The 27,486-nt window shown below is 41.6% G+C and overlaps 1 protein-coding gene across 1 annotated transcript in view; it reads left to right on the forward strand.

Moving 5' to 3' along the window:
- Positions 1-5,400: 5,400 nt before the first annotated feature.
- Positions 5,401-27,486, forward strand: part of Cdc42se2 (CDC42 small effector 2) — a 69,396-nt gene continuing 47,310 nt past the window's right edge. Inside the window, exon 1 of the mRNA XM_034506915.2 lies at positions 5,401-5,540. The gene's annotated coding sequence lies outside the window, so the exon portion shown is untranslated. The remainder of the gene's footprint in view (positions 5,541-27,486) is intronic.

Below are 27,486 nucleotides of genomic sequence, written 5' to 3' on the forward strand. Positions count from 1 at the left end.
GCTAAGATATCTGCTCTTTTATATTGTTTGACTGATGGTTCAGTGAATGTGAAGTCCTATGTTCCATCCCTAGCACAAAAAGAAGAAGAGGAAGAGGAAGAGGAAGAGGAAGAGGAAGAGGAAGAGGAAGAAGAGCAACCTAACTTTCTATAGCTTTGTGTAGAATTGACAAGTGTTCTCTGTAGTCCAAACAATTTGAACATACTTCTAGAGAGTGGCTATATAATTTGTCACTGAAACCTGAATACAACTGAGAGTAAAAAGAGAGACAATAACTAATAAGCCAGGACCAGAGATGGCCCTGAAAAATTCAGAAACATAGACATATTATTATGGTAGTAGTTGTGTATTGAACCATTCAGCTGTGAAGCTGTTCTAGGCTGACACGGGCCTTATTTCTCTCCCCTTTCTTTATTGTATGGGTCTGTGTCACATGGTCTGCTTGAGGGACTGTTTCTGTCTCTCTGAAAATACTCTTTAGGGGCTGGAAATATAGCTCAGTGGCAGAGTGCTTCCATAGCATGTGAGAGGCCCTAAGTCTAATTCTCAGGGTTGCACATACACAGTGGAGTTCACTTTATTGATTCTGCTTTCTTTAGGGCTTAAACAGTCCCACGCAGTGCCTTTTATGAGGTTTTTTTCTCAGTATTGTTGTGAACCAGGGCAAGGAGCTTAATTAGATGCTTGTGGAGAGATAATAGTTAATATAGTTAATGTTTTCTTGTTGGTACTTAGCTTGGGCCTGTGAGTTCTCTCAATGATTTCCCACAACAGTTCTCAAGGTAGACATTATTAGTCCTATTAAATGAAAAGATGGGTTAGGAAAGAGCTTTGATCTGAACCACATTGCTAGTTAAGCACCAGACTCTAGATTGAACTCCAGATTCTGATTCCATACACCATCCCTTTTCTAAGTGTGGAAATACAGCTGCTATAAATTCTGGGAAGCAGTTTAAAAAATATAAATGTCACACTTTTAGGAACATTCCTTTGCTTTGAGTTGTGTGTGTGTCTATGCATGTACAGTGCATATGCATGTGCAGCACATGTATGTGTGGCTATGAATGTGCAGTGTGTGTATGTGTGGGTATGTATGTGCAGTACATGCATGTGCAGCTATGCATATGCAGTGTGTGCATGTGCGTGTATGCATGCACAGTGAGTGTGTGTGCATGTGCAGTGTGTGCATGTATGTATGCATGTGCAGTACATGCATGTGTGGCTATGCATGTGTAGTGTGTGCATGTGCGTGTATGCATGCACAGTGAGTGTGTGTGCACGTGCAGTGTGTGCATGTGCAGTGTGTGCATGTATGGCTATGCATGTGCAGTTTGTGCATGTGTGGCTATGCATGTGTAGTATGTGCATGTGTGGGTATGCATGTGCAGTTTGTGCATGTGTGGGTATGCATGTGTAGTATGTGCATGTGTGGCTATGCATGTGTAGTATGTGCATGTGTGGGTATGCATGTGTAGTATGTGCATGTGTGGGTATGCATGTGCAGTTTGTGCATGTGTGCGTATGCATGTGTAGTATGTGCATGCGTGGGTATGCATGTGTAATATGTGCATGTGTGGGTATGCATGTACAGTGTGTGCATGTGTGGGTATGCATGTGTAGTATGTGCATGTGTGGGTATGCATGTGTAGTATATGCATGTGTGGGTATGCATGTGTAGTTTGTGCATGTGTGGGTATGCATGTGCAGTTTGTGCATGTGTGGATATGCATGTGCAGTGTGTCCATGTGTGGTATGGATGTGTAGTATGTGCATGTGTGGGTATGCATGTGTAGTGGGTGCATGTGTGGGTGTGCATGTGCAGTGTGTGCATGTGTTTTATGTAGAGGCCAGTGATTGACAGCATATATCTTTTGTCATTCTCCATTTTGCCTTTAAGGATGGGTTTTGTCTCTCACTGAGTCTGGGAATTGCCAACCAGGCTAGTTGGGGATCCTCTCTTGTCTCTGCCTCCCAGTGCTGGGATTACAGGCTTTTTTCATGGGGGCTGGGGATGGAACTCAGTCCATCTGTACTGTACTGTACAGCAAGTAATTTCCCCTACTGAGCATTCTCCCCAGCCCCCGCTTTGAGATCTTCAAAAGAAGATGTATTCAATTTAGCAAGATTGCAGAATCAGGCCACTGCAGCAGCTATGTGAGCTCAGAAGAGATTAGGAGCTGGTTAGACCAACATGTTGCTTCCTGCTGTCCTTGGTGTTCCCACTTGCTATGGATTAGGAAGTGTGCAGGACAGCTTCTTTTGTACTTTAACTACTATGGTACTTATCAGTATCTTCAGAGGCAGGCCACTGTGCAGTGATGAGCTGTGGTGTCTGTTTTCTGTCCTTGTCCTTCTTTGGGAGCAAGATTGTACTTGGGAACAGTCTTAAAGACAGTGAAGACACATCCTGTCTCTGACTCTAGAAACAGCTTTTGGTGTTCTTATAATTACAAACTATATTTTTGACACAATGAAATCCATTGTCAATGATGTTTGTGAAGAAGAACAAAATTTAACACTAGCCCCTTCCACTCCTCCTCCAAAAACAGGGTCTCACTATATAGCCTTGGCTATATTAGAATTCACTATGTAGAACAGGCTGGCCTTGAATTTACAAGATCTGTTGAGATTAAAGATATGTTGTCACCATGGCTGGTCTAAAACTTTATTTAAAAAAATCTGAATCATAGGATATAATTTGTAGCTTTTTTTAAATCATAAAGAATAAATCAAATGAAGAGACTGCTACTAATATAATATTGAGCAAACCATCATGTATATCTACTGTTAAATGATAGTATCATCTAAGCTAGGTCCATGCATTTAATCTCAATATTTGAGAAGCAGAAGCAGGTGGATTACCAAGGTTCAAGGTTACCCTAGTCTGCAGAGTGAGTGCCAGGCCAGTCAAACCTATGCATGGTGAGACCCTGTGACAAGAAGCCATAACAATAACAGCTGTAGCAATAGAACAATACCCATCTAATTGAACAGAATTGTGTCCTTAACAAAAGGGAGTGTGAATGGTTCTAGCAACCAAAATTAGATGCTGTTCAGTCTCTCTCTCTCTCTCTCTCTCTCTCTCACACACACACACACACACACATACACACACACACACACACACACACACACACACACACACACACACACACATTTATTTATTGTTTTTTTGAGACAGGATTTCTCTGTATATAACTGACTGTCCTGAAACTTGCTCTGTAGACCAGGTTGGCCTCGAACTTATAGAGATCCACCTGCTTCTGTCCTCAAGTGCTGGGATTAAAGGCATAGGCCAGCCACCATCACCTAGACTCACACTTTTACATAATATGAAATAATGTGTAACCATTCCCATAAGGATTGAAACCTTTTATGGATAAGTGGTAGAAAATATTGTTAAGGTGACTGTATTTTCATGTCAAAGAACAATGCAAGCAATGTATGACACTTGGGAAGTTTGGGGGAGGTTATTTTTGTTTTTTTTTTGTTTTGTTTTGTTTTTGCCTTAGGAAAGTTTTTCGAAACAATGTGCCTTTATGTCAAAATTTCTCTACCCTATCATATTATTCTTACTCAGTGAAATAGGATACAAGATGTCACTGGCCAAAAATTGCATCAAATATCAAGTAAATGGTTACTGTACACAATAGAACCGAGAAGTCCAAATGTTTATGGTGTGATGTAGGTTAAAATCTAATGGTTGGTTGACTGGCAGAAAGTAGAATCAAGAGGAAACTGAAAGTAAAATTGGTTATTTTTGTTCTTGAACATCTTGGGGATATTTGAATTTTTTTCATTTCCTCTAGGCAATTGTTCTAATCAGTTGATTAGAAGAGTTATGCCCAGCCTCAAAGGTCTGCATGTATAGCTCTGGTAAAGTACTCACCAAGCTAGAGCAAGGCCCTGGGTTTCACCCACAGCACTGCAGAAATCAAACCCAGCCAACCTAAACATCCAGCTTCTACTGAGGAAGATAGCCATACAAGAACAAAATTATGGAATAAATTGTGCCGATTATCTGGGGAACAGGAGAACAAGGGCAAGATGGGGAAGGATTGAGGCTGTAGCAATGTAAAGAAGTGGGTTTAGGCTACATGCCATTGTTAAAGAAGATCTGAGTGGAGTTGATGGGTGAAGGTAAACATTAAAGAATGTCCTAGTCCCTGAGTGCAGTCTGGACTTTGCAAGCACCAGTGAGGTTGGAGATGAATTCTGAGACCTATAGGGGAAAAAAAAAAATCTCAGGGACTCTGTCAGCCATTGTAAAGATCTTATCTTCTACAGTAACTGGGACACTGGTGGATTTTGATCAGATGAGACATGAGCTGACTTTCCTTGAGGGAGGATATCCCTGTTGTTTTGACAACAGTTTGTTGATGGTGATCAGGGCGGCCATTTAAGAAAGCTACTGAAATATGACTGACACCATGGATGACAGAAACAATGTAGGTGAAAAGTCTGATTTTGTTTTAGTTTGAATGTAGAACCATACCAATTACCCTTATGGACAGAATGGTTGTAAAATTGAGACTAAAAGGAACCAAGGAGTACTCCAGCTTTGCCATTGAACTGCTAGAAAAATGCCTATCAATTGTGATGATCACGCAGCTCCCTGAGTATGTGTAGCTAGATTTCAGTGGAAAGACATTCATTTGTTTCTTGCTTCTGGGTACATAAAGTGTACAGCCAATGTAGTCATAAAACAGAAGGTGGTGGCTGAGGCAGGAGGACTGCTGTGAGTTTCAGGTCAGCCAGGGTTCTACTTCAAAAGTTCTTAGGCGTATGACACACACTTGTAATCTCAGCACGTGGGTGATGGAGGCAGGAGGATCACAAGATCCAGGCCATCCATAGCTATATAGTGAGTTTGAATCCACTCTGGGCTATAAAAAGACCCTCTCTCAAACAACGACAAAACAAAACCAAAAAAAACAAAAAAAACCCAAAAAAAACAAAAAAAACGATCCCACAGAGATCACAGAGAAGTCACAGAGACGCACGGGACACTTTTCAAATGTCAGGTAGATATTTTTGGCTCTCCAGTGAATCAGTGATTCCGATTCCTTAAAAGTAACGTGATCTGAGCATTTGGGCATATAGTTTCCGACTGCTACTGAGAGACATCAGATGCTGGCCAGCTCTGCCTAGCAGCGCCCTCGCTCGTCCTGGCGCGTCTACCGCCGGATCTGGATAGGAAGGTGTTGTGGTGCGAGGCCGCGGCCTCCATCTTCCCAGTCGCCCACCCAGCGGTCACTCTATGCGCGCCTAGCATCCCCCTAGGTCTCGCCACGCCCTCACTGGGCGGGGCCTCACAGCTACCAGCCCGCCTACAGGGGACAGGGCGTGTCCTTGTGGCGGGGGCGTATCCGCGCAGCCGCACACACCATTTGTGGCTCCGCCTCTGCGCGCCAGAGCCTAGGCGGGAGGGCGGAGCCCGAGGCTGGGATCGCAGCTGCTGGTGTGTGGAGATCCTAGGAGCTTCGGAGCCGGCGCTCGGAGCCGCGCGGCTGGAGCAGGCGGCGGAGACAAAGGCGACGGTGAGTGTGAGAGAGGGCCCCCACGATGGCCCTGCCGCCCGAGGCGCCAAGTGCAGAGCGGCCACTCGGAAGGTTGAGGGCGAGCGCGGCCCGGGCCTCTCCGCGCTGCGGACTGGGGCAGCGGACTGGGGCTGCTGGTTAGGCTGCGGCGGCTCCATTTTCCAGTCTGGGCGAGGTCCTCACGCGAGGACCGGCGTGTGGTTCTCTTCATTCTTCGTGAGGCCAGCTTCCACCGTAGCCTGCACCTTCCCGATGGGGGAGGCGCTACGGACCCCTCCCCCAGTCCGCATCCCCGCCAGTCTGGACCGGCGCGGAGCGGCTGGGCTCCCGAACCCCGACTCCCGCCCGGCCTGCCGGGGACCCCGGGAGAGGAAGCCGGGCCACTGCCTCGCAGTCGCTCCGGCGACTCTTACAGGTTGTTGCACCGGGAGCTCACAGCCACGGTGGTGAGCATTACTAACGGGTGTGGTAGGTAGCGGCTCGCTGACGTCGCGTTTCGAGCTGAGGAGCAGCCCCATGCCGGCTGATTTCGGGCAATCCTGGGAATTCCGCTTTAGCAGCAGTGATTGCTGCTGCTGAGCTTTCTTGGAGGAGTTTGATGGTGATGTGCAGAGCGCAGAACTGAAACGTTCTGGGCCTGGGAGTACAGCTCAGTGGTAGGGAAACTTGCCTTGCCTGCAAGGAGGCCCAGAGTGGTTCAATTCCCCAATATTCCCACCCGCCACAAAGAAAAAAAAAAAAAAAAGAAAATTAAATGCTCTATTAAAGGGCCTACCGCATAATACATGCCCAGTAAAATACTGATAAAATGAATGAATCTCAAAACACACAAAGCTGTTCCTACTAGTAAGATGAGACACATAGCTTCTTGACTCAGATAAAAGACTATTGGAAAGAATACCTAGCAAGTTTCTGCTCCCATCCCCATGTAAAGTATTGATAACTAGTCAGTCATTATTGCCAGCATTGTAGACAGTATCTTTGAGGTGTGGAATTTTTTGAGAGAAGTTGGTTTACAGGTTTCTGTTTCTTAGCAGGCCCATTTCTCCTCTTTGAAAATAATTGAGAGAGAGATGTTGGGGTGTATTTTCAGGCCTAGCTTTCTATTTAGTAGGATAAAAGAAGTGTATGCGCTTTTGAGGGATTGTGGCACGGTCTTGAATCTCTGTGAGCCAGGGAGAGCTCTGAACTTTAGGGGAGGGGACCTAATGTTGCCTTGGTGGTTAAACATCACCGTTTACCCAGCATACTCACTAGACAAATATTAGGCGCAGAGAGATTTTGAATGTTGTTTGTGGAAGGGAACAAAGCCTCAAATTATTTCTCTCTTAAGCGTGAGCATGAAGTTCATTCTATGGTATCCATGTAGCAAATGAGGACGTCCTCAAACCCCTAGGGCCGCTTCACTTGGGAAAGATGGCTGGTGAACTTCAGGAAGTGTTCATTCATAGCATCCTACTTAAAAGTTAATGAGTAACTCTTTAAGGCTAAGATTATTGGGTTATGGTTTCATTTGTTAGCTTAATAAAGATCCATGTAGGTTTTAAAACGACAGGAAGAATGGTTTCAACAAGATGGTGTTTTTATTCTCCCCTGAACTAGATTTTGATGCAGTGCCCCCCCCCCCCCATAGTGTGATTCCAGATCTGTTTCAGTAATCTTTGTAATAACATTTTCTATATTAAAAATCCCTGCTCTGTGCTTAAACCAGCACTTGCTGCTCATCTAGAGGATTGGAGTTCGCTTCCCAACACCCACACCTGATGGCTCACAACTGTCTGTAATGAGGATATGATGCCCTCTTCTGGTCTTCATGGAGGCCCCGAATATAGGTGACATACACACACATAGATATGATTGCAAAGCAGTAACGAGAGAGAGAGAGAGAGAGAGAGAGAGAGAGAGAGAGAGAGAGAGAGAGAGAGAATGAATGAATATGAATATGAATCCCCAAAGATGGGCAGGGAATGTGGGTCAGTTGATATGAAGTCCCTTGTTCAGTCACCAGCACCACCAGTGATGTGATAGTGCTAGCCTTACTACCAACATCTGTGATGGCGGAGGCAGAAGGATCATGAGTTTAAGGCCTTCTTTGGCCTATATAACACAAATGTGGGCTGATGAGATGGCTTAGCAGTTAAGAGCACTTGACTTGTTTTTCTGGAGGTCATGAGTTCGATTCCCTGCAACCACATGGTGGCTCACAACCATCCGTAATGAGATCTGATACCCTCATATGAGCAAGCAGGGCCTGGAGCAAGCGGTGCTAGAGGGAGAAGGGAAGGGGGGAAAAAAGAAAAAGAAGGGGAAAAAAAAACCCCCAAACCCACAGTGAGGCCAGTTTGAACTAGAGACCCAAGACAACAAGATAAATTAGTAGCTTTCTTTTGTTTTGGATATTTTAGGCACTTTATTTCACTTTTAACAAAGCTGGAGATGTGGCTTATGGTAGTACACCTCCCTAGCATGCGTGTACCAGGCTCTGTGCTCCATCTTCAGTACCACAAAAAGAATGGAGTTGATGGGTAGGAAAAAATAAATATCTTAAATAAAGTACCTTTTTAGCAATTTTGTTTTGTCTCCTTGTTTATCATAAAAAATGCACTGTTGACTAAATAGTGTTGACAAAAAAAGAATTATTAGTAATAATATGTGGTGCTCTTTGGACTTTTCTTCTAGAATTACAACTATGATAAAACTGCATATTAAAATGCGGGCGAGGGCTAGGCACTGTTGTATGCACCTTTAATCACAGTATTTGGGAGGCCGGAGGCACATGCCTGGTCTACATACTTAGTTCCAAGCCAGCCAGAAAAACAGATGAAAAACAGGGGAAAGAAAAAGATCTAGGCTGAGGATATACCTTATCCATGAGGCCTTGAGTCTGAGCCCCAGCACTGAATAAATTGGGGTACCTTCCTATAATCCTAGCACTGGGGAGGTAGAGGTAGAGGCAGGAGGATCAGAAGTTAAAGCTTATTTTTGATAGCTTATCACGTTCCAGTCCAGCCTGAGCTACATGAGACCCTATTTCAAAACAAAACCAACCAGCAAAACAGCCCCCTCAAAAACAAAATTAGCCACTCCCCCAGACAAACAAACAAAACAAAACAACACCTAACAGTGAAGACTTCTGTAGCCCGGCTGATAAGAGTTTTTTCCCAGCATGCATGAAGCCATGCAAGCCTTGCAGCATTGCCTCAGGAACAGGGGGGTGGGGGGCAGCATTGCATTTACTGTGAACATGAAGTTTCTGTTGTTTTTTGGGTGAGATGGAGCCAGGGCCTCATGTATTCACCTCAGTCAGTTGCAGCCCTAACCCATTTCCATTTTATTTTTATATTTTCATGTATGACTTACAAATAGTGAAATTATATGCCACATGATGATTTTCTAGTCAACAGCATTGACTCTATGGCTCTTCCTAACAGTAGTAAGGGAAGAATACATTTGATAGAGTGTTTTGATTTTAGATTTTTAGAGAGTCCATATTCAGTGTTTTTCTAGGAATAATAAAAGTAACCCTCACACATGTTATTGATAGAGAATCATGATAGTTTCTCCTTTTAAAAAGTGTTAAAAATTTATTTATATATGTATGCCTCTGGTGTCCTAAGCAACTGAGCCATCTTCCCGGTCCATAGTTTCTCTTTTCTTTAGAAAAAAATGATTTCTGTTTTTGTTTTTAATTATGTGTCCAGGTGTGGGTATCTACACATCAGTTAAGAGTCTGTAGAGGCCAAAGGAGGGAAGGGAACTGCCTGGAGCTACAGGCAGTTTGAGTCACCAGATGTGGGTGCTAGGAACCAAACTTGGTTCCTCTGGAAAAGCAGTATGTGTTCTCTACTGCTGAGGCAGCTCTCCAGCCCTGAAAGTTCTTAAAATGTTATATTTCTTGTAGGAAGAGTTATATGAGAATATATACCACATAGTCTCAGTCTGTAGAATGTGGTAGTGTCTGGGTTTTCATAAAGTCTACTCTGTGATAGTCATATGGTGAGATCACCTAACGATACATTTGGCAGAATGTCTCCATCATTGAGTGTTTGACTCAGTCCATCTGCACCATTGCAAGGTAATGAAGATTCACCACTGTTTTTACAGTTAGCTTTTGAATTTAGTTGGCCCTTGTGATTTACTAGTGCTGGAACTATTTTGTCATTTGTAGACTGTGACACTTCAAATAGGACTTTCCAAGTTTAGACATTGGCTGTTATTCTTTCTTTCTTTCTTTCTTTCTTTTTTTTTTTTTCTTTCTTTCTTTTTTTTTTTTTTTTTTTGGTTTTTCAAGATAGGGTTTTTCTGTATAGCAGCCCTGGCTGTCCTAGAATTTGCTTTGTAGATCAGGCTGGCCTCAAACTCACAGAGGTCTACCTGTGTCTGCCTCCCGAGTGCTGGAATTAAAAGCATGCACCACCATTTTTTGACTGTTAGGTTTTTTTATGGCTATTCTTAGGAATAACAAAGAAAGTCATGAGTACCTGAAAACAGAACTTTTCTGATTTTAAACTTACTGGGTGGGTTTTATAGTTGTTCTTAGGATCTTTTAAAAAAGTAACCCTTCTGATTTTAGTGGTAGAGAGTTGTGATAGTATTAGCATGTTTATTTCTTGTAGGAACTTATTTGATCGCATCCCCCAATCAGGTCCAATTTGGGTTGTCAGTATATACATGGGTGTATGACCTGCTGGAGTGTGGTCATCTGGCCAGCAACAACACTCTTGGGAGAAATTGACTCCCCTTTCTCAGAAGCTATCACTTGCCAATAGTGCCTCTGCATGGGACTTGGTGTTCACTTCCCCTCTTCATGCTGGGATTTGGATTAGCTTGAGCTTGCACTGGTTAATGTATGCTATGATGACCACTGTGCATTCATGTGTGCAGTTGTCTGTTCCTGTCTGGAGGACACTGTTCCTTGTGGTCACTCACCACCTCTGATTCTTAGCCTTTCTACTCTGTCTTCTGAAATCATCCCTGAGCCTTGGGAGCAGAGTGTATAGTATAGATGCTTCATTTAGGGCTGAGCATTCTGCAGGCGCTTATTCTTTGCACCTTAGTCACTTGTGGGTCTCTGCGTTAACCACTGTCTACTGCAAATAGAAGCTTCTCTGATGAGAGTTGAGAGATGCATTAGTATAGGTAAACAATATGTCATTAAGAGTCAGTTAAATACTTTGTCCATTTAATAGAATAAAAGGGATAGGTTCTTCCGTAAGGCCTGTGAGCCACAGGTTCTTAGCCCCCAAATGGTGCCAGGTATGGGTTTCATCTTATGGAGTGAGACTTACAGCCAATTAGAAAGTGGTTGGTGAGTCCCATGATGTTTGTGTCACTATTGTACAGTCTTGCCAGAACTGTTGGTATTGTAGTTTGCAAGGGTCACAGCCTTTGAGATTGATGATGACTTCAGTAGCATACATAGCACCTTCTGATATTATGAAAGCTAGCCAGTATTGATGAAACGTCCAGGCAGTACCAGCTTATTATCTCCATGTTCTGTGACTCAAGTGCATAGCATTGGCAGCAGTGAGTCTTAATGTCAAGTTCTGGAGGGTAACCAACAGCACTGGCAGTAGACTATAGTGTTTAGGGGCTTATGGGACCTTAGTTGCCAACACCTCCAAAAGAGAAATTCATTCCTAGCTCTGGGCTCTTTGTTAGGTCTTCTGGAAGAAACAGCCAGTGTTCTTAACTCCTTAACCATTTCTCCAGCTCCTTAAGTTTTATGAGTTAAAAAAATCTTTTTTAGATTTATTTTACTTTATATGTACGAGTGTTTTGCTTCCATGAGATTATGTGTATCACATGTGTGTCTCTAGTGCTTGTGGGGGCTGGAAAAGGGCATTGGATCCATTGGAACTGGAGTTTTAGATGGTTGTGAATCTCCATGTGGGTGTTGTAAATTGAACCTAGGCCCTCTACAAGAAAGCAACTAGTAATCTAAATTGTTTGGTCAGCCCTCTTGGAGGAATTTAAAAATGATTGAAAATGTATATTTTTGATTTCTTGTAGATTGATTGATTGGTTCACTTATTTTTGGAGACAGGTCTCATGAAGCTAAAGCTGGCTCACAGCTATGTGTGTAGCTAAGGATGACTTTGAATTTCTGATCCTTCTAACAGAGGTCTGTTACCCCATACAAAAGAGATTTCTGAACTGAAATGTCCAGTTTCAGTAATAAGTAATCTTTGCCTGAAATTTATATAGTACTTATAAATGTATGTAGCTAAAGATGGAGTATTCTAAAAAAAAAAAAAAAAAAAAAAAAAACCCTCCTTTTCCTAGAAAATGATACATGAATTCACATTAAATCTCATGTTTTTTTTTTTTTGTTTTTTTTTGTTTTTTTTTTTTTTAAACAGGGATTGTGTGAACCCTCACCAGTTTTGTTTACTGATCTAGAAACTCATGCTATGATTTCTTATGACATCTTCATGGTAGTTTTTGAAAGTGTATTATACTAAAGTACAAAAATTATTTTTGTTTTATTTGGTTTACCAAGTCATTTACTTTATTTTTCTTTTCAGTGCTGGGGGTGGACCCTGGGGTGCCCCAGGTGTTTAGCAACTGCTTACTATTGAGCTGTACATCAGTCTTCTACTGTGACCTTTTGCATAGGAAAGCAGAGTGAACCTGGACTCTCTCCAGCACTGTGTTTCACCCCTCCCTGCTGTGGGGAACCACAGGTCTCTGTGCAGCTGTTCTGCTCAGTGATGGGTCTTGATATGGTTGAAGTAGAAGAAAGGTTTTCACTGTGCTGTCAAGCTTTCCCTGGAGAGACATTCTCTAGGTCTTACGGAGCTCATGTAGCTTTCCTAGTCACTTAGATAATGAAGTCTTCTAGTGTCTTTCAGCACTGGCCTTATTTTAGTCCTTTTTTATTTCCCCTCCTTTTTTTTTTTCTTTTGAAACAGGTTATCACAAGCAGTTCTGACTGGCCCTGACGGAACTTGCTATGTATGTCAGGCTGACCTTGGACTCAGAGATCTGCTTGCTTCTGCCTCCTGAGTGGTGTGATTAAAGATCAGGTGTGCTGTCACACCTGGTGGTTTCTTTCCTGTTCATTTGTTCTTTGTTTCATAAATAATATTGTCAATTCTTCAATAAAGGGTATCTCCCCTGTTTAGAGATGAGGGAGGGAGATGAAGTTTCGAGTGGTTAGTCCAACTGCTATCTGCCATTTTTGTCCAGTGGGTCATTAGATGAATCTTGTCCTAGGAATACTATATGATGTTCTTGGGTATTCCGTGTCTGGGAACCACACACTACTGTTAGCTGAATAGCATGTTAGTAGAAGTAAGCATAGTACATTAAAGTGACTTCATACAGCATAGCTTTTAGCATTTCCCTGGGACCTCAACATCCTTCCCAACTCATTACTTTTAGTAATGCACTTTCAGGGTACCCCTCTCTCTCTCTTTCTCTCTCTCTCTCTTTCTCTCTCTCTCTCTCTCTGTGTGTGTGTGTGTGTGTGTGTGTGTGTGTGTGTGTGTGTGTGTGACTCATGGTCCAACTGCTGGTAGCATCATTTGCTTTTAAGGCTCCTTTCTCCAGAATATCTCTTGAATATTCTTTGTCATGTTTGAACCCAAGGTATCCACTGTCTTGTCTTTTTACACTCCATCCTTTCGTCATTGCACTCTTCTGATCACCCTGTTACCCATAGCTTGTATAGCAGTTTTTACCTGGACCAGGCCCATCTCTTCTCAAGTGTCCACTGGCCTTGTGTGCTGTCACAGTCTATAATCCCAGTGCTTTCCCCTGGTCCAGTGCTGTCTTCTGAATGGCTGTTCACATCTTGTCTGTCATCTCTTGTACCACACTTCCCTCCCCCTTTTTGTTTCCAGCTGATGAACTAGTTTCTTGTATATTCACAATGAAAGCATTTCCGGGCCATCCTACAGCTCTACTCACATCTTCTGTTTCTGTCCTGGCTCTTGGTTTTGTCTCTTTTCTCTGGTCAAGGATATTAATTGCTTCCGTCTTGATCTCATTTAGCATGTATGCCTTTGTCTTATTTTTCCTGGATCACTTTAATCATATAAAGATAATGTTGAAAAATCTCCCATCTTCTAAAAAGCCCTCTTCAACATGCTCATCTCTTACCTTAGTTACTGCTTTAAAAAAGTTGTGGTTTTTGGTTATTGGTTGGTTTTTGCTTGTCTCTTCTCGTTTCTCTATTCTGTCGGCCATAGCTACACCTTGGGGGTAGACTCCACAGTCAGTTCTCCAAAGTAATTTCACAGTAAAGCAACATTTGGCTTGGTTGATAATCGTGTCTTTGAAACCTTTTTTTCTGGATAATACTGTGTGTTTTCAGTTTCTTCTACTGGTTCCTTTTTTGTTGCCTCAGCTTTTTAAAAAGGAGGCAGTGTTCCCAGGCTCTATGTTTAGCTCTCTGATGTATTTATATTTAGTCTCTCGTGATCTCATCCTATCTAGTGAGAAAAACTGAGAATTTTATCTTTAGTTCGAGTCTTTTTCTAACCTTTAGTCTTATAGATCCATCTGCCTATTCAACGTTTTCAACTAGATGTCTAATAGGCTCATGTTGTTTAACAAAAATCACAGCTAAACTCCTTCTCCCTCCCACTTCTCCTCCTCTGGTCATTATTCCCATTCCAGTCTTCCTCATCTTGTTAAATGGCAACTTTGTCAGCGTCTGTGGTAGAAAACCTAGCCGACCTTCTTGGAACTCCACATTGAATTAAAATAAAGGTGTCCTGAGACATACGCTTTTATCTACCTTAAAAGCCATGTTTAAGAGTAAACGCAGGGCCTCTAGGGATGTCCAGCTTGGTGGCTGTGCTTGCTGAGCATGTGCAAGGCCCAATGTTTGACCCCCCAAACAGGCCCATAGGCACTGAGGAATAAATTGACCCAGTTTGCCATTTTCAAGTCCTGCTGCTCTCTAAGCAGCCATTCTCTTGCTGCTCCTCCTCTGTTCAGTTTTCAGCAGAGCAACCAGGTCATGTTTTTAAAATGGAAGTCTAATTATTTCACTTCTATGTTCCAGAGCCATCTGTGGTGTTCTAGGTTTTTTTTTTCCTTCTTCCTTTTATGATAACATTTGGACTAGAGGTAACTTGGGAGGAGGAAAGAATTTATTTGGCTTATTCTTCCAGGTTATGTACATCATTGAGGGAAGTCAGGGCAGAAAACTCAAGCAGGAGCTGGTAAATGAGCTAGAGACAGTGTTTTATCACAGAACAGTGCAAACCGCAACAGGTGGCTCTCTGTTATAGAAAATGAAACCAGAGTTACTGCAGAGCTTATGAGACCCTCTGTTGTTTGTATCATCCTGAGCTCGAGTTCTATTTTCCCTTGGTGGACTGTAGTCCTGGTCTCCTTTGAAGTTCCCTGGCCCTAGTATACAGTTGTGCTGTCTGTGCCCCTATGGATACAACTTTGCCTCATTCTCTGGACTGTATCTCAGTGTCTGGACAGTGGATAGTTGTGGAAGGTGCTAACATTTGCTAAATGAGCGTGTGGAGCTGGCGGAGTGCACGTGTGTTTTTGTAGCTAAAAGTATTTAGAGTGGGAGAATTATTGGAAATAAAAGATGCAAGAGGAAGAAGTAAGTTTGAAATTAGTTATTTTTATATGGAAAGTGGAGACACACGGAAATAAGTGATAAGGGCCAGAAGAAGAAATGAGGAGGAGTGGGGCGGGGAGATGCAGAGATGGAGTGAAGGAGGGCAACACTTTGTTTTGTTTTCTGTGGGTTTTAGTTTTTGAGACATGGTCTCACACTGTGTAACTGTAGATATCCTGGAACTCACTGTGTGGACCAGGATAGCCTTAAACTCAAAGAGATTCTCCTGCCTCTGTTTTCCGAATGCTATAATAAAATGAACTATGTCTAGATAGCTCATTAGAACTTTTTGAGAGTGCTTACTCTATATTTCTCTTTAAGATGACAATTCTTGAAGGCTGAGTGTTGGTGACCTACATGGACTTACACACTCCAGCTTTGACTATGTTGTACTTTGCTTTTTACCAGAGCTGTTTGCTGAAATGAGATTGGAAGCCAAAACGTTCTTCTTTTGGTAAACTTCATTAAAGAAAAGCAATTACTGTCACATACATAACCTGGTAGTATTCTTTTGTATATTTGTGCACAGTCCCAGAGATTAACCTCTCTAGGTGTTGGTCCTTGGGCTTTTCCCCACTCCCTGATTTTTTGAAACAGTTTTACTGGGACTTGGTACCTTGCAAATTCAATCAGGTTGGCTGGCCAGTGAGACCTGAGAGGTCGTCCTCTTTCTGCCATCCCCATGCTGGGATTCTGGATGTGTGTAATTGCATGGATTTTATGAGGGCTGGGGCTTGATCTCAGGTCCTGATGGTGAACACTTTACTGGACTGCCTCACCAGTCCCTTCTTGCATTATTGTTACCATTGCTTGTCAAAAGCTCAAACAGTTCTCAAGAGTTTTAGGGGGAAATTTCAGGGCACAAGAGTTGCTAACTCTGGTGTCCTGTCAGACTAATTGTACTTCCTGTTTACTTTTCTCTCAAAAGCAGAGCATAGAGGGCAGAGCAGTGGTGTGTCCTACAAACACCCTGCATTTCCATGGTATATTAGCAGCTAGTGACTATAATGTATATTACTATTTTAAATGTTATTTAATGTATGGATATACATATTTGTGTTGTTAAATGGAAAATGCTGGGCCATTACATGAGTGCTTTCATTTTTGTAACACTCGAGGTTGAAGCAGTGGCCCTACATATGCATGGCAGTTAAGCTACTGAACCTCAGCCCGTCTCTGAAGTGCATTTTTAAACTGCAACTTAAGTTCAGTAAGAAAGGAGACTGCCAGTGAAGTTAATTACATGCAAGTGTTCAGTGCTCTGCTGAGTAAGAGTTCTTACTCAACTTTCCACCCTAAGATCTAGGGGCCATATCCTGTTGATAAAGCAGTCTTTTAGGTAAAACTTTGAAATACGTGGTTTAGAAATTCCTGAATGAATAATGGTGCAAATAAAAATTATTCTGTATTAAACATTTTTATTAATGTGTAATAATCCATCTTTTCATTGATTTGTTTTGTGGAACTAGTATGTGGACATAATATGGATTTGATTTTTATGGCCATTTGAGTTAGGTTTATGTGTGCTTTTGTATAAACATGTACATATAGTTTAAACTTTATGTCCAGTAATCTTAACTCCTAAGCAATAATAACCATAAAAATCAGATTTTGTATTTTTATTTTACATTAAAAGAAACATAACTTACCTATGTATTTATATGTGTACCATTATGATGTTTGAGAGAGGGTCTTGCTGTTTAGCTTGGACTGGCCTCAAATTTGTCATCTTCTTGCCTCAGCCCCAAGTGCTGAGATTGTAAGTATGTCACACCATAATGACTCTCTTTCATAATTAAAAATATTTTAAGCTAGGTGTGTTGGCACACGCTTTTCATCCCAGCACGTAGGAGGCAGAGGCAGGTAGAACTCTTTGAGTTTGAGGCCAGCAGGGTCTACATAGTGAGTTCTAGGATGTCCAGAGCTACATAGTGAGAGTCTATGTCCAAAACCAAAACAAAATATATATTATTTTAAAATTGTGTGTGTGTGTGCACACATGAGCATGATTGTATGCGCGTGTGAGCATGAGTGTAGTTATGCCCATGGATCCCCAAAGAGAACATCAGATCCCCTAGACCTGATGCTACAGTGGGGTGATCTACCTGACGTGGGTGCTGGCAACCTACCTTTGCTTACGCAAGCAATCTGACCTCTAAACCTTTGAGCCATCTCTCCAGCCCACTGTTTGTTACATTTTTGATATGTATTTTACATGTCGAGTAATTTTGAATGGCACACTAGAATGCTTTGATTAAAGTTTTCAAATTCATTTATTTTTATGGACTAGGTTATTTTTATTAGAATCCAGCATTGATCTAATCGAGTTTATATGTGAAATACTGACCTAGGATTAATAAGATCCTTATTCATGAACTCCTGCATATTTTTCCATTTTTAAATTTACTTTGTGTGTAAATGTACACACATACTTTGGTACTCTTGTAGAGGTCAGAGTAGACCTGATTATTAATTTCTTAACTGCGCTTCTGATTGCTCCTTCATCTCAGTGCAGATGCTAAAGATCTTACGATGCCTCTGAGAGTTTGCTGGTTTTGTGACTGAGCCTTGATCAGTCTATTCAGATTGTTTCTCTGTAGTGAAGTCCAGCTGAGCCAGTGTGCCGTGTGCAGTTACCTGCTCCCTGCCCCTTCCTTCTGTAATGTGTATATAAACACTCCACTTCAGCATTTTCGTTGGAGTTTGCCTGTCAGCATATCTAAATGAGTCAGTGAATTTTTTTCTCAAGATTCTATTGCATCTTACTCCAGCAAATGTTACCACCACAAAAGCATTGCTTTTTATTCAGTTAGAGAGGATCTGTTAGAAAGGAGAAGGAGATTGGACAGAGGTAAAGTTGTGGAGAGAAGTATTGGTAAGCTGCGTGTGGTGGTGCACACCTGTAACCTCAGCACTCAGGTGGTTGAGACAGGAGGAGCAAGAGCATGGGAAAGGAGGTGAAGCCAGGTCACCTGTGAAGAGCTGCAGAGGGCTCAGAGTGTATCTCATGATATGGAGATGTTGGTCAAGAGTTTCCCTGGCCTCACCATTAATGGGCTTGTACTTGGTCATCCCTAGAGTAGCCACTGTGTATATCCATAGGTTTAACTGTGAAGATGAGGGGAAAAGAGTGTCTCTGAAGTCAGTCCCTATTATGTATCCAGGGACTTGGAGAACATTAAGAAAGCATTTTCCTGACTCATGGTAAACCCCTTATCTATAGTCATCTGTTCCTGCTAGAAAGCTATGCAACATACTATATAGCATGAGAATGTTATGTAATGCTGAATAAAAATGAAAGAGAACCTTAAAAAAAGAGTATGGCACAGTGTGGGCTCCATGGCGAGGCCTTGTCTCACTGTTCTCATGTTCTTTCTCCTCTCCCTCTCTTGTGTTTATGGGCAGTGGAATGTGGCAGGTCACCTTATTTTATTTTATTCATTTATTTGAGGCAGAGGCTGGCTTGGAACTCACTATGTGGTGGCTGGCCTTGAACTCCTGATTCCCCTGCTTCTACCTGCCAAGTGCTAGGACAGCAGGCCTGTCCCACCATGCTGGCTAGTAGTGTTTTGTTTTCTCCTTAAGAACATTCTTACTGTCACACTTGATTATATTATATTATATTGACTAACAAAAATCGTAGTTCCATATATAGTAGAATTACTTTGATAGTGGCCCTAGGATAAAATAAAGGTTGGAGGACAAATTCATATGTTTTTCTCTGCCTTGTCTGGTGTTGCTTTAATGTTAAAATAATTATAGTGGGCCTGTGAAATGGCTTAGTAGGCAAAGGTGCTTGCTGCTAAGCTGACAACCTGAGTTTGATCCCTGGGACTCACAGATGGAGAGAATTGCCTCTCACACAGTGCCCTCAACTTCCATATTTCACTATGGCCTACATAAGTAAATAAATGTGAAAAGAAAGGTAATTTTAGAAGGACCCACCCCCAGTCCCCAGGATCAGACTCTGGTAGAATCTTTTGTGCATGCCAGAAGTGGACTCTACCATTGAGTCATACATTTTCAGCCTTAAGGATGTGTTTAATTGAAGGCCTGCAACTAAGTCTGTGTAAAAATTCTGTCATCTGCAGTAAACCGCTCCATTACCTATTGCTGTACTCTATGTCAGGAGTTCTTAGGAGAAAGTTTAGCATGTAAGAATTGTTATATTAGAGTTTGATATGATTTTTATTTCATACATGTGAAAGTACTTGTGGGAAAGTTTTGTGTGTGTGTGTGTTGTACTCTCAGAAAACCACTGTCCCAATCTTGTCAACATCTTGAAGATATTTGTGTCTTCAAGTAGTAGTGGCCACAGCTATCCAGGAGCCCTTAGGTTTTTACAGTAAGTGACCAGTCTTTTACTAGGATGGTAAGTTACTTAGGATGGACCGTTAATTTCTTGCTTTGGCTTTATCTTCCCCAGTGCTGCCTTTCTTTCTCTCTGTGGCATTACAGTATGTTCACAGGCTCCTGCAGTTTGTCTCTTTATAGCCATTTTCTTACCTTAGTGCCACTTCCTTGGTTGTACGGAAGTTGCTCAAACTACTTCTTAATGTGGTAAGGAAGAATAAAAAGCAGAAAAATGTTGAGAATTATTCCATACTTTTATGTTTAAAATATTTTTTTAAAGTTTAAATTCAGAGTAAATTTTGGCCTATTGTTTTTTAGAATAGCTCTTATATTTTGACAATTTTGTGCATATGAACAATATATCATATGTTCCCTCAATTCCTATCCCCCCACGACTGTTGGGCAACCCCAAGATGTCACCCATCTTTTTTATTTTCTCTACTTTTGTGTTAATAATCCATGGAGTTCAGTCAGCATTGCCCATTGGGTGCTTGCTGATCTTGTCGACTTGACCTGGTGAGGTAACGGCAGCTGCAGGGAGCACATGACTGCAGTGTCACATCCTGTCCTGAAGACATTATCAGCCCGGCTCCTTCCTTTGGCTCTTATGTTCTTTCTGCCCTTCTTCCATGTTCCATGAACGCGCGCGCGCGTCTGTGTGTGTGCGAGTGTGTGTGTGTGCGCGCGCGCATGCATGCGTGCAATGTGCTCTTAGAAAATCACTGCCCTTCTTTACATTTGTTTTATGAATACTAACCTTGTTTTTGTGAAACCCTATTTTCTGTATAAGGCTGTGGTTCTCAACCTTCCTAATACTATGACTCTACAGTTCCTCATGTTGTGGTGACCCCAGCCATAACATTATTTTATTATTTCATAACTGTAATTTTGCTACTGTTATGAATCATAATGTAAATATCTGATATGCAACCCCTGAGAGGGTGGGTTACCTCTAAAGGGGTCACGACCCACAGGTTGAGAACCAACGGTCTAGAGGCTTCTAATTAGCCACACAGCAAGTGGTGGAACTATTGTTGAAGGTTCACTGTTTTCAGCTGGTAAGTTTGGGAGGTGCTGGGAGTGACATGCCAAGTCCTCTTACCCTTGGTGCTTTCCATTGTTTTCTCAGTTAAGAAAGAGTATTAGGTGTGTTGGGAATGACTTGGCTTGTGGAAGATGTTAATAATGTTTCATTTCCTTTCTGCTATACCTATTGTGTTAAGATGTCTCTTGAAAGTTAATTGGGGTCAGGAAACTAGAAATATGTGAGATTCAGGTGAACTCATATATTTGTGGTGATTGTTTAATCTCCCTGTTCAAGAATGAGAGTCGTTCTTGTGACTTTAAAAGTCTTTTAAAAATCTGATTTATGGCCAGGTGGTGGTGTTGCATGTTGCCTTTAATCCCAGCACTCAGGAAACAGCAGTAAGTGGATCTCTGAATGTGATGCCAGCCTGGTCTACAGAGCAAGTTCCAGAAGAGCCAGGGCTAGAGAGTAAAACTAATTAAAAACCAATTAAAGAAAAAAAAGTACTTGACTCCAAAGCTGGCATGGTGGCACACACCCTTAATCCCAGCAATCAGGAGGCAGAGGCAGGTGGATCTCTAAGTTGAATGTCATCCTGGTCTACAAAATGAGTTCTAGGACAGCCAGGTGTAGTTAAAGTCATTTATAACTAGGGGTTTTCCTCCCATCCACTTTACTCCAGAAATAAGGACTCTGAGACGTAATAGTTCATGAATAAATGCCTAGGGCAAAAGCTGTTTGTTCTCTGACTAGCTCATAACTTAATTACCCATTTATGTTATTCTAAGTTGTACCATGTAACTGGTTACCTGGTCTTCAGTTTCGTGCCACCATCTTCTTCTGTGTTGGGGATGAATCTCCAGTACCTTACTCTTTTCCCAGAATCCTCTTTCTCTCTCCTTGAACTCCCACCTCCTATTTCCTGCCTCAGCTCATTGGCTGTAGGCCTTTTTATTGACAGGTGAATGCTTTTACACAATGTACAAGAGATTGTCTATACAGCCAGGAAACCCTATCTTGACCCCCCACCCCCTACAAAAGCAAAATAAAACAAACAAACAAACAAACAAACAAAAACCTGACTTCAGTGGAAGTTTTAATGTTAAAAACTGAATTAGCCAGGCATAGTGGTAGCCATGCCTTTACTTCTAGCACTCTGGAGACAGGCAGGTGGATATCTATGGGTACAAGGTGAACCTGGAATGCATGTTCTGGGACAGTCTCACAGTCTTGAGACTAAGCCTTTAAAAAACAAAACAAAACAACAACAACAACAAAAAACAAACCAACCAAACAACTGAGATTAAACTGTGCTGAGCTGAGCCAAGCTGAATTGAGAGGAGTTAATTATTGCTGACTAAAAGGGTGAGAAAGTAACTATTTCTATATTTCCTTAGAAACAGACACATCTGTATTTCTAACATTTATTCATAATGGTGTCTATTTTAATAAATTGACCCTTTTGGAAACAAAAATATAGCTAAAATATGGAGGAAACAACTCTTAACTTCAATAATAATTACAAGTTTCTTTTACCAGATTTGAGAGACATTGGTATTTTCGTCCTGAATACAGTGTGGTTCTAAGCACATTTGTTGCAGGGAGTGGGCTGGGGGTTCTATTCTCCAAACACCCTGCCTGACCAGGCCTCACTATTGATCCTAGAATTTTCATTTAGGAATGTGCTTGGGGATAAAAAGCACTTTTCCCACTCTTTTTTGGGAGGGGTAACAAGGAGGGGTGATAGGCTTAAGGGAAAACTTTACGTAATAGTAGATTCAGTTTGTTGAAATGTGTAAGTCAGTGCTGTTGACAGCCTTCTTTTTCTAAATAGTAATTTTATCACCAGAGGAAGCCAGCATTCCTCCTGCTCTGCGCTCTGACATAAGAATGAAGTTTTTGTCCCTGGGATTTGCCTCTTTGGTTGGAAAGGAGTCTTGTATTTATGACCTCTCATCGGGGTTTGTCAGTAATGTAGCACCTGTCACTGTCTCTTACAACTGAGTATTTCCTGGTGTACATGCACAACATTTTATTTTTCTATTATCAGTTTGTGAACACTGTGAGTTTTTTCTTCACATTTCAGCCATTATGAATAATGCAGTTAAGAATGTGAACATTTAATCGTAGTCTGGTGATTGAGTAATGGAGGCAAACAACTTATGGGACAAAGTTTGTCCCATTAGACCACGATGGAGAGTCTTGTCACCCAGTAATATGTCATGGCATCTGCCCTTCCACCTGATTGTGGTAATGTTGGTCTAAAATTACTGTGCTGCTGGTCATAGACAGGTATAGAATACAGCTATGTAAGGTATATAACACTTGCTAACATAAACTTTATATAACTATAAATACGTAGTTTTCATCATTAGAGTATTCTTTCTACTTATATATAAAATATTTAATGTGTAAAACAGCCTCAGCCAGGTCCTCAGCCAGTATTCTTTTTTTTTTTTTTTTTTTTTTTGTTTGTTTTTCGAGACAGGGTTTCTCTGTGTAGTCCTGGCTGTCCTGGAACTCACTCTGTAGACCAGGCTGGCCTCGAACTCAGAAATCCGCCTGCCTCTGCCTACCAAGTGCTGGGATTTAAGGTGTGCGCCATCACCGCCCAGCCTCAGCCAGTATTCTTGAAGGCATTGTTGTCACAGGAACTGACAGCAGCATGCATGTTGTTGCTCCTGAAGACCTTCCAGAGGGATACTCTGTGTAGACTGTATGTACGTACATACATACATACATAGATCCTGGTACATAGCAGCAAAGCTAGGCACATTGCTGATACAACCTGGGCTGCATAGTGAGACCCTGTCTCAAAAAAAAAAAAAAAAAAAAAAAAAAAAAAAAAAAAAAAAAAAAAAAACCAACAAAAATAACCCAGTATATTTTTAAAATTCACATTTAGTTATGGTGTATGTGCATGCACTTGTTCACGTGGAAGTCAGAGGACACTTGTAGAAGTTAGTTCTCCTTTCACCATGCAGATTCCTGAAATGGAACTTGTGTCAGGGCATCAGGCCTAGTAGCAAATAGCCTTTACTTACTTAGCCATTTCATTGGTGTGTGTGTGTGTGTGTGTGTGTGTGTGTGTGTGTGTGTGTGTGTGTGGTGTGGGTGTAGGTGTGGGTGTGTGTGTACATGTACCACCCCAACCCCTGTGACAGGGTTTCTCTGGCTGTCCTGGAACTTGCTTTGTAAACCAGACTGGCCTCAAGCTCAGAGATTTGCTTGCTTCTGCCTACTAGGTACTGGGATTAAAGGCAAATGCCCATATACCTGGCCTAGTTTTTAAGTGTGTGTGTGTGTGTGTGTGTGTGTGTGTGTTTTAAAAGATTTACTTATTTTATATATGTGATTACATAGTTGCTGTCTTTAAACATGAGAAGAGGGCATTGGATCCCATTACACACACACACACACACACACACACACACACACACACACTTTAAGTGACAGTGTTTTGTTGTTTGTATATGGTTTCAAGACTGACCAATATTTCAAAATTTCCCCCTCTCATGTAACATGTCCATTGATATTGCTGTTGTTCCCATTTTGTTTATGCAGCCATTTCTAAGATTGCTTCACAGCCTACCTCCTTGTGTTCTGGCTCTTACAGTCTTTTCACCCCCTCTTCCATGATGTTCCCTGAGCCATAGATACAGGAGTTGTAATGAGTATGTATCCATTGGGGTTGGACTACCCACAGTTTCTGGGTTGTATTCATTTGTGGTTTTCTGAGATGGTCTCTACTTGCTGTAAAGAGGCTTCTTTGATGAGGAGTGGTCACTACACTTACCCAGCTAAGCAGGTTCTTGCACAAAGAGGGATTGCAGGTCTAGTATTCATATTTGAAAAAGTCCTTTTAGGAACTGGAGAGATGGCTCAGCTGTTAAGAGTACTGGTTCCTCTTCCAGAGGTCCTGTGTTCAATTCCAAGCACTCAAATGATGGCTCACAACCATCTATAACTGTAGTCCTGTGGGATCCAGTGCCCTTGTTTGGTGTGCAGACATACATGGAGACAAAAATGCCCATATACAAGCATGTGCTTGTCATGGCCAGCATTGCACTGGTAATTCACTACAGAGAAAATTCAAGGGAGAATGATAGGGTGCAGCAACATGATTTAAGATTGTGCATGTGCAGCTGTTCAGTGAGTGGTCTGCAAGGTGAGAGTTACTGAGTTTTTAAACATTTCTATACTTTCCAGAGGAAAAGGAACATTTTATTTATATAAGGTGTATTTTTTGTTGTTGTTTATTTGTTTTGTTTTTTGGTTTCTGAGACTGGGTCTAACAGTAGACTAAACTGGCTTTAAACTCCTGATTGTTGTGCTTCAGTCTGCTGGATGCTGGGCTTTAAAAGGAAACTTTTAAAACAACAACAGCAGTTGCATCTTTATATTAACAGAAATGTATTCAACTTAGAAAAACAGGATCATGCAATCTTAGGAGTTGTCTTAATTAGGATTTCTATTGCTGTAAAGGGATACCATGACCATGGCAACTCTTATAAAGGAAAATATTTAATTGGGGTTGGTTTGCAGTTTCAGAGGGTTTAGTCCACCACCACCACCATCATCATCACCACCACCACCATCGTCATCATGAAAAGCATGGTGGAACACATGGTGCTGGAAGGAGCTGAGAATTGTATACCTTGATCACAGGCAGCAGGAAGTGAACAGGCTTGAGCTTCTGAGACATCAAAGTCACACACCTTTAATTCTTCATACTGACCTTAGAAATTCAGTTAATAATACTAAGTCTTATGTATTAGACTTGTAAAATGGGGTGAAGGAATAAATACAAACAATGCATATTTTAAACACAAGATACCTACTATAGCTTTCGGAGTCCATTCTATGGAACAGACACTTTATGATTTCAGAGAGGACAGCTGGTGGTGATAAAATTATTGGATAAGGAGGATCCGGATTCAGGATCATTCTCAAGGTATATCAGATGTGTGTGGGGGGATCAGGAGTTCCTGGACCATGTGAGACCCTGTCTCAGCATCCACTACCCCCTACACACAAAGGGAATTGGGTGGTCTGGAATAATTAGAATTGAAGTAGTTTTGAATTAATATATTCAAGAAGTTGGCCCATAGTTATATCCTAGAGGTCAGGAAGTTGAAACTGGTAGGTGGCTGTCAGAACTCTGAATCTGGGGCCACAACTGCTGCTGGTGGCAGTAGCTTCCGAGGGTGGGGCCTTCCACTCACCGACTCATCACTTAGCTTAGCTGCAGGAAGCCTGTGAGCCTCATTTCTGCTCACTCTCAGGAGCTGCTTACTCAGCCCTGTTTACATTCCAGATAAATTAACTACAAGAGGAAAATCTGGAAAATGCAGGGGATTTTTTTTGGTTGTTGTTGTTACTTTAAAATTTTTTTTTTCTGCCTCTGAAGTACAGGAAGGAATGTATTCTAGGGCACATGAGTATCCTTCTGCTTTGATTACAAGGTTTTGCATGCAGTGTATTTTTAAGGTGGTAAGATTAAAAACATTTCAACTTAGATTTGATATGGTCTGAAATGTCATACTAAATATGAACCATTAATTTTGTTGTTTATATAAAGTTTTTTGTTTTCAGGCCTAATATTTTCAGTTGCAAGTAAGCTAGTGTTTGTAAAAACCTTTTATAGTGTATTTACTGTTTGTAGTGAATTGGTGAAAGTATGCCTAGGGATGTAACTGTAAAATCTTTTTCTCTCTTACTGCTGGATTTTGTGTGTGTGGGTATGTCTGTGAGTGTGTCTATGGGTATGCATGTGTCACAGCATGTATGTACAGGTGAGAGGAGGCAGGGTCTCTTGTTCACAGGCTGTTTGGCTGGTGAGTTTTCTTGGGATTCTCCTATTTCTGTAGGAACGTAGGATCAGAGATGTACCACCATTCCTGGCTTTCCTTGGGTACTGGGAGTTCAAACTCAGGTCCTCATGCTTGTGCAAGGATTTTATTTGCTGAACCATCTCTACTTGCTATGTTTTTTAAAAGTCAGTTTATTTTTATTATCTTATTGAAATGATACAGGTTGTGATACTTTTCAAAAATAATGTGTGTGGGAGGTGATACTGGGAAGGGGGCCTCTCCCTTTTCAGAGGAGGAGTGGGGAGGATCTGTGTGAGGGGATACTTGGAGGAGAGGGGAGCTGATATTGGGATGTAAAGTGAATAAATAAATAAATTAATTTTAAAAATGTAAAAAAAATGTGCATCAGTCTAGATGTCATGGCACCTAAACTTTAATACCAGTACTCTTGAGGTGGAGGCAGGTGGATCTCTGAGTATGAGAGCTAGTCTGGTCTACAGATTGAGTTCTAGAATAGCCAAGGCTACACAGAGAAATTTCTTCCTCAAAAATAAGATTGTGCACTAGGAGTGGACAAGTTTTACCTAGACTAGATTGGGAGGATGTTTGCTTTTATTATGTATTTATTTCTAAGATTTGTTTTATGTTTATGAGGGTTTTGCATCAGATCTTCTGGAACTGGAGTTAAGTGTGAACCTCCACGTGGAGGTTGGAAGTTGAACTTGAGTCCTCAGAAGAACAAGTGCTGTTAACTGCTAGCCATCTCTCCAGCCTCATGTCTTGTGTTGTCATCATTACTCAATTTTAAACATTTCTCTAACAGTGCCTTAGTAGGGAACTAAAGCTTGTTTTTAGTGTGTTCTTTTTCATGCCCTCCCATGTTTCAGGAAACGACAGATGACCGTGTGGTTTTGATATGCTGTGTGTCTTGAGTGTCTACTGTGTATGATGGTGCATACCTATAATCTCAGGCCAGGAAGATTGTGAACTCAAGACTAGCTTGGACTACACAGTGACTTCAAGGCCAGACTAGACTAAGTAGGGAGAGCCTGTTCCACAAAATCAAAATAATACTGGAGTCGTGGCACATCCACCCCTGTAATCCTAGAACCTGGGAGGTGGAAATTGGAAATTAAAGGAGATCAAGGCCTCCTTCAT

The sequence above is a fragment of the Arvicanthis niloticus genome, chromosome 6, assembly GCF_011762505.2.
Source record: "Arvicanthis niloticus isolate mArvNil1 chromosome 6, mArvNil1.pat.X, whole genome shotgun sequence".
NCBI classification, from domain to species: domain Eukaryota; kingdom Metazoa; phylum Chordata; class Mammalia; order Rodentia; family Muridae; genus Arvicanthis; species Arvicanthis niloticus.